General features: G+C 38.3%; 1 pseudogene; it reads right to left on the bottom strand.

The window, feature by feature from the left end:
- Window positions 1-6,001: 6,001 nt before the first annotated feature.
- LOC114006976 (MOB-like protein phocein) lies at window positions 6,002-6,822 on the bottom strand (annotated as a pseudogene).
- Between the last annotated feature and the right edge of the window lie 1,724 nt (window positions 6,823-8,546).

Below are 8,546 nucleotides of genomic sequence, written 5' to 3' on the forward strand. Positions count from 1 at the left end.
TTTTTAAAAGGGAAGAGGTTTCAAATACGTGCTTAGCACCTAGCAGGGCTCAGTAGGCATCAGAGATACAATACAGTATTTGCTCACAGAGTACTCTGATAATAAAAGAGACCAGGAGCAAACAGTATGCCAGATGCTAAAGGGAAAAACGTGTAGGCTTGAAACTAGGAACAGTGACCACAGGAAGAGGAAACAGAGCTGGAGAAACACTGCCTGGACAGAACACCGGGGAAGAGCTCACCAATGAGAGGAGAGAGATCACAGAAGGCCTATAGTGAAATCATGTGTCTAGGAAGGAAAGTGGGGAAGAACCATCAGAAAAGAGAGAGGACGGTCCTGGAGTTAATGTTGCTGATGGCTGAACAGAAGTCAATTTCGAGCCTTAACTTTGGCTCTGTCTACTTCCTGCCCTGCTTGACCTCAACTTTGGGCTGAGGGTAACAATGCTTGCCCTGTCTGTTCCTTGGAGCCACTGGAGTCTGAGTTCCTGTTTAGAGAATATTTTGAGCCTACACGCAGAAAAATTAAGAAAGCACAAGGTACAATTAGGTTGTTTTCCCCATATTTTTCTCCTATTTCTTTCAGTTTGACTGTTATTTTATTAAAAACAAACAAACAAACAGAGCTGGTGGCTTATTCCTCCCTCTCAGTTACCAAGTGTTCTCTTATAGAATTTATTCTCAGAAGAGCAAACCAACCAACCCAGGATGCCGCCAAGTCCGTGAGACGGGAAGGACAGTTGTGTAGCTGGAAGTCTGGCAGCAGCTTAACTTATTTCACGTGTGCCTGTTCTAGAGAGGTAGACACAATCCTGCAAGGCATACTTAATTATTGTGGGTATATATAATTCAATTAATGTCTTCTCATAGCTCTCAGGTTTCACTTTTCCTTCCATTTTTTTTCTTTCCTCCTTTTTACGTTTATTTATTTTTCTAGGGGTTTAGAGGGAGAGGCATCCCCAAAGGGATCCTCACTCCACCATCCACCCCCAGCCCCAGTCAGCCAGGATCATGAGGCACGTATGCATGCACCCACCATGTACAGAAATGCCTTAGGACATGAACCCAGAAAGTCCCCATGTGACTTCAACATCATGAGCGTCATGTTACCACAGTACTACTGCAGCTGGTCCTCCTCTCGTTTTTCTAAAAACTATAACAATAGAATAGAGGCAACCTGGAGAAAATAGGATGATAAAGGAGGAGAGATAATTAGGAACATCGTGATTGGGAAATTTATTGGGAACAGCAAAAGTTTATTAATGTTTAGAATCAGAGTCTTTAAATACTTAAAATGAAATTTTTTTTAAAAAGTAGCAAAAATGCAAAAATAGAAAAAATAATGTAATGATTCCTAAGGACCCATCACACAACTTCAACACCTTTCAACTCATTGCCAGTGTGTTTTATCTCTACCTGGACCCAAATCTATGCCTCCTGGGGGTACAGGTATAACCAAGCTCCCGATCACATCACGATGCCAGTAAATATGGCCAGTTTTCATTATTCTTGGTTGTTCATGCTATTGAGTTGTCAGGAAAGTCATGACACATGACACATTTTTGTAATAAAAAATAGAAAATATGTCATGACTTTCCTGACAGCCTAACATACAGAACGATCATGAGCACTGAATTAGCAGATGCTAAACCACTGCTCCTAGGGAAAATACAGAGTGAGGGTCCTACAAGCCTCTGGTCACATTTTTGCCAACTGGTCAATATGTAACTTCATTTTATGTGTGTTGCTATTAAAGACACTTTATCGCATATATATAAAATGTTACATTATATATATATATATATATATACTATAACTCAGACCTGAGTAAAGTTTCTAACTCATGCATTTTCTCCTCTAGGCACATAAATAGCTTTAGAAACACCAGCCAGCACTTCAGTGTTATACTTGGGGGTTATTCTAAACAAAGCAATCACTAATGAAAAGCACAAAATGTAGAAAACATGACACCAAGTAGATCCTGAGCAGCACACTTGTTTATCTTCCAAGAACTGAAGTAAGAAGGCAGAACATCACCCTGCTCAGTCTCGGCTGGGTATGCATATCTCAGACGATGGAATTTTTTTGTTGCTGTGCGCACATCTACAACGGACGGCAAAAGCACCAAGAGTACTTGCAAATTTGTCTTAGTGAGCAGGCAAACTCATGAGTCCGTGAACAGTGACAGCAACTGTACTGGACATGTATTCTTTTTAATTGACATAACCATAATGTCTCATTTTTCACTTCAGATTGGTAATAAAAATGGATATTTGAGAATGGCATTTGTCATTCACACATTAGTTCAAAACTTAAAATCTACCTCATGCTTTAGCATTGGTTGGTAAAGACAAAGGACAGTATCCATAATGGTCCATCCCAAATGTGATAGTAATTGCAAACATATCGAGTAGTTACAGTGTTTGCTAATGTGTTATTGATGGCAAGATTCCCTGCCAGCATGAAGCTCCATTCAGTATTACTACTACTTTTATAAGATGTGGAAAGCACCCTTTAATTCTTCACATTCTTGAGTAGTTGTTAACTAGCCAGCCACTGTGCTGTCCACTTTCATATTTCCGTCTTTTGTATTGCCATATAAAAACCACACTTAATGGAACTTTTTAGTTATTTAAAGTTTGCTTAGCAAATGTCCATTTGTAGCATGGCTGAGATCCTGACTTATAATAGCAATTCCATTTTTCAAAAGTGGCAAAATACAAGAGTTCCAGTAATATGACTTATCCAGCAGATTTATCTCCAAAATGTCAGTAAAGCATGTGGAAAGTTTCCTATTGGCAATCTCGATGGCCCTTTTTCTCAAAGAATCCTGGCTCCAGTTTTTAGGGTATCGGCGAATGAATGGCTGCATTTATAGAGATGGGAAACACATGAAATGAAGCACACACCAAGACTGTCTCACTCTGGAACCCCAGGAGAGACAGAGATGCCAAGTGAGAAAGTACCCCCCAATGGGGCATGGTCACACTGCAATCTCGTCTCCTTCATTTGTCCATCCTATCAGGATTTGTGGTGTGCATGAATACACGCTCAGAGTGCTTGTTAAGCCTCCAAGGCTGGGATTAGAACTGCAGTTGGCCATGTAGGATCAGCCTCCCTTAAAACACTGGGCTAGGTGGCTGGCCTGAAAAACTTGAAAAATAAATTTTCAACAGTGTCACAGAACATTCATCCTTTTATTGATACTCCAGTATTGCAAACCAAAAACACATTTTTTTAAACTGTGAAGGTAATCCTCAATCTAAATCCTCATTTTAATATACAATAACTATTATAATAAAAAATAAACTATTTTAAGCCATTGCATTTGGTATATAATTCCTATTTGGTCACAGGAAAACTGCACTACAGTGCTGCCATATTTGAGCTTGGTCATGAGATAGCTCATGAAAGAAGTTTAATGATGTTTCCCCAATATGCACAGTAAATTTCTTTTTTGAATCTGACTGAACATGCATTTCAGAAGAGGCATTCTAAAATGTTGAAGACATAATAAAAACTTGACTAAGTCCAAAATTCACTCACAGCTCTCAGTGTACTGGAAAGATTTTTGCTCTTAACCTTTATTTTTAAAAGTTAAGTGATAAACTATACTGATACCAAGGCAGTATTTGCATTTGTGCGATTGTGTGTATTAAATAACAGCTCATTTATAGGCTTTTTCCTGGGATATACACAAATTTAATCTTATACAGTTTTCCAGAATGATCATGTATTACCAGAAAGATAAATATAAGGATATTTTTAAAAATCTAAATATTAATGTGAAATTAAAATACCTATACTACATAATACTTTTTAAAAAATAGGTTTGTACATAGGCAGGCCTTTATAAAATAAGAGTTGAAACAAGGGAAGATACTCAGATTGGCTCAGTGATACTCAAATGATTTCCTTTTCCCCCACTTTCATCACTCAGTTAATTGATCTCTCACAAATCCTTATCCAACTGATATTGTCCTTCCACAAGCCTCTTCTGTCTTTGTTCTAAAGTGTTATTCTTAGCTGATTGACCCTTTTTAAGTCTGCTGAGGCTATGTTTGTGGAATTACATGATTTGCATTTAAGCTCCCCATTGTCCATAGGACAAAATGCAAAATCTTTAGTCTATTACACAAAGTACTTGACGATCTGCCCTGCCTACCTCTCCAACTTCACTCTTTTTGATCCATCCCTAGCTGCACAAATTCACTGTCATCTTCAACCCACACCTACGGGTTGAGTCACCTCCACTCTGTTTTACACCTGTCCACCTTTACCTACTGGGATCTTCTCCTTTCATTCTCTCCCTCTCTACATACTCTGACGTAAATTCAGCTAATGCAAGTTCCTGAAATGCCATACTGGTTGTTGATGCCTCTATGCCTTTGTACACACAACTATTGTCTTGTATAAGTCCTCTATAGCAATACTACTAGTTATAACAAGGACTATAGCAATGTCACCTGTAACCATAATGAAGAATAATACAAGAAATAAAGTATGTGCAAATTTCTGGGCTTCCTCCAGAATTTTTTTTTTTTTGGCAGTAACACCTGCAGTGCTTTATTGAAAACTGTATTCAATAGATTATAAGACTGTTAAATATATATTTGAATCCTTAAAAGTACTCAGTTACTACAAAGTCCAAAAAGTTCTATGACCATTTATCAGCATCTTGGGATCTTATGAATTATTACAAATAATAATCTCATTTGTGCATATAATTCAAACAAATTCTGTGGGGAAGAGACATAAAATAAATACCACACTATTTTTTCAGATCTATTTAAAGTTTCCTAAATGGTTAGATGAAAAGATTAATATTATTGGGGACCAGCAGGTGGCATGATGGTTAAGGTGCTGGACACTCCCACATGGTTGACCATAGCTGACCACCTGGACCTGGTGGCTTCCTCTCTCTCTCTCTCTCTCTCTCTCTCTCTCTCTCTCTCTCTCTCTGCCTGTCTCTGGTCAAGTTAAAATAAATAAATGAATAAATTAAATTAATGATTCTTTTAAAAAGATTAATATTATTTATAAGAAGAGTAAAACTACTTTAAGTACTTGTTTCCAGCTAATTATTGATAGGACAGTTTTGCAAAAACAAAGGAAAGCAAGAGTCTATGCCAACACATTTTTCCCTGTAGGATAATGTAATTGCTAATATGAGGTCAGTCTGTAAGCAATTAATACAATTATAAATAGGTTTAAGACACCACTAAATCATTCTGGTGAAAAGCTTCTCTGATAAAATAGCTTGAGAAGAGGGTTAAAAGAAATGAGAAGGGGCAGACAGCACAGATTTCAAGTGGGAACATCACTTACGTGCCTTATCATTATCGCCTTCTACGTAACAGTCCACTGTCGCAGAAAGGTCAATCTTTTCCAAGCATGCTGGCCTTTGTGTAGTATGGCAAGATTATTTAAATATTACTAATGCTTAATTGGTATGTATATTTGAATATACACATTATCACATATGTGTATCAAAAACTATAAGCAGAATTGTATAACACTGCTGTATCATTTTGAAAAAACTAGCAGTTATGACGCAACTATGCACTACATGTTCTATTTCTAGAATATCTAAACTCAGGGCTAAAACCAAGAGAAAACATTACTATCTCTTTATTTAATGGCTTGTGTGAAACCTCATGCTCACTCATCTTTTTATACATGGATTTATTTTATGAGGATTGAGATCCAATGATTGTTTAGCAGCAACTTTACCAAACTAAATTCTTTTATTAACGGGCATTATAAACAGATAACATTAATCTTATCTAAAAGCCATGAGAGCCACACTGATGAATATGACTCATGAATAACTTTGAATAACTTAAAAGTATTTCCCATTTTAAAAGGCAACACACAGCATACAAAAATCATACAAAACAAAGAAACTATAATATGGATACATGATTGATGGGTCTAAAATTATATACAGTACATAATTAATGCTAATTATGTGATCAGTACATTTTTGTATATGATTCTATTCATGCTTCACTTTCCCCAGAAACTAAATTCTGAACTTCCTCTTCTAAAATTGGTACAGTCAGGTTATCCTTGGACATCAAATGATTTTTCATCACAAATTAGTAAACAGATGACACAAAATGTTTCATTTTCATATTCATCGAATATCTGCTGGTGGTGAAAATATTCTGTAAATCCTACAGCATACTGATCCTAGTTTTGCTACAGGTGACTTCTTTATGCTAACCCTCTTTTAAAGTTTTATGAGCTGCACAAAGAAAAATCCATTGTTCAGTGCTGTCATTCGAATGCAAATATCTGGATGGCACTCACTCTGAAGTCTTACTGACAAGTCCACTTAGCTCAAGGCAGAGTTGTCTTAAATGTTCATACTTCCATAACCGTCATCTTGGCCTTCAAGTGTTTCAAAAATTTTGTCAATATTGGGACCAGCAGTTGGTGTATTGACTATGTCGCTGGACTCCCATGTAACCAACCATTGTTCAAGTCCTGGCCATGAGCGTGTGCATGTGTACCCAAGATCCTGAGAGGAGAATGGAGAGGGGATTGCAGTGTGGCCATCCTCCTGGGGGGTTGGGGGCGGTGATTTCTCACTTTCTCTCTCTCCGTCTCTCTGTGTCTTTCTGGTGAGCACATGTGCCCTATAGCAAAAACCTCTCCAAAAAAAAAAATTGTCAGTATTGGAGCAGTGAAAATACTGCTGAACAGCTAGTGGATTACCCATTTCATTAGAGGAGTCATCAGGCCAGTTATAGAAATCCTGTGCTTTGGTGCCTGAATTGTTTCACCTCAGCACTGCTATTCCATCTGCCATGGCCATGGTGCCAAAATATGGACTGTCCCCCAGAAATTTATGTTGAGACTTGATTGTATTGTAAAGGTCTTAAGTAAAACTTAATTCCTTCATAATGTCCCAGGGTGGAGCCACTGGGTGGAATAATGTCATTAGTGCAGAACCCCATGACTGAAGTCTGGTGGATATATTAAAAGAGGAAATGAGACCAGAATGAGACACAGAAAGTTATGGACAACTACTCTGCTCAAAGTTCTGCCCTCCACCATTTTGTGATGCTTTTGGACTTTCCAGCCTCCAGAAGAGTGAAACATTAAGCCTCTATTGTTATAAATCAACCAGTTTCAGGCATTTCTGTTGGCAATGCAATAATGGACAAGACTGTATAGAAAAGCAAACTGAAGTGCTCACTCTCCAAGACTGCACCATGTCTACCCTGACACTGCTCTCATCAAGGTCACTGATGACCTCTCTCTTAGGGTCTCATTTTCTGCCTCCACTTACTTGACCTCTCAGTAGACTCATCATTCTCTGGTCAAGCAAATTCTCTTCAAGGTTTGATGACACTATACTCTCCTGGTCTTCCTCCTCTTCTCATGCCTAACTAATCTGTTATATAGCTCCTGCTATATGTCTTACCATTAGAGTAACCTCTAACTCCCATCCTCAGTTCTTTTTCTTTTAATTATTTTATTTAACTTTATTATTGTTTTCCAGTTTGATCAGAGAGAGACAAAGAGAGAGAGAGAGGAAAAGTGAGAAAGCAAGCCACCAGGTCTGGGACTTGAACTGTGGTCAGCCATGTGGGAGTCCAGTGCCTTTAACCACCATGCCACCTGCTGGCCCCCTCATCCTCAGTTCTTTATTTTTTTTAATTGGTGAGAGCATATGTGCTTGCTAGAAAGAGAAAGTACCCTCCAAAAGAGCATAGTCACAGCAATGGCTTTTTCTTCATTTCTCCTTCCCATCAGCATTTTGAGCATACTTGGACACTAGCCTGGCATGTTTTTCCAAGCTAGTAGAACCATTGTCAGCCATGTGGGATCTGGCTCCCAATACACTGTATTTACTCTCTGTTCTGTGGGACTGGCTGCAACCTCACCTTTCTTTTTCTTTACCCTTCTCTATCTTTATTCACATGCGAGACAATTCTATTCAATCCCATGGCTTAAAATATTATCTAGCTATCAATCATACCCATATTTAGGTCTCCAGCCCTGACTGCTCTACCAGGCTCCAAACTCATTTATTCAACTGTCGGTGTTTTGGCTCCCCCTTTGGAAATCTAACAGACATTTCAAATTTAATATAATCCGAGAGAGTTGAGCTCTCTATGCCCCTTACTATCACCCTCCCTCAAAAGATCTCTTCCCACTTTCCATCCCTGAGCTGTTCAGTTTTCTCCATCGCAATAAAATATCTCCACAGTAGACCATGTCTGCAGTCAAGAAGTATTCTTCGATGCTTTTATTTGCATCACCCTGTACATCCACTTCATCGACGAATTTTATTGATTCTACCTTCCAAGTATACCCTGCCTTCTCTTTCTCCCTTCAGCTTCCCTGTTATTAAGCTAGCAGGTTGTCAGGGAAGTCATGTATTTTTCTTTTTTCCTATGCAAAAATCCATCATGACTTCCCTGATGACCCAATATTTCTAGTCTTTATTATTTCCTGCCTGTGTTATCCTCTTAGTTGGATACTATTTTGGACCCCTGTTTCCCTACCGTGTTATTTATAGAGCAGCAGGAA

The sequence above is a fragment of the Tupaia chinensis genome, unplaced genomic scaffold, assembly GCF_000334495.1.
Source record: "Tupaia chinensis unplaced genomic scaffold, TupChi_1.0 Scaffold000111_1, whole genome shotgun sequence".
In the NCBI taxonomy this organism is placed as follows: Eukaryota; Metazoa; Chordata; class Mammalia; order Scandentia; family Tupaiidae; genus Tupaia; species Tupaia belangeri.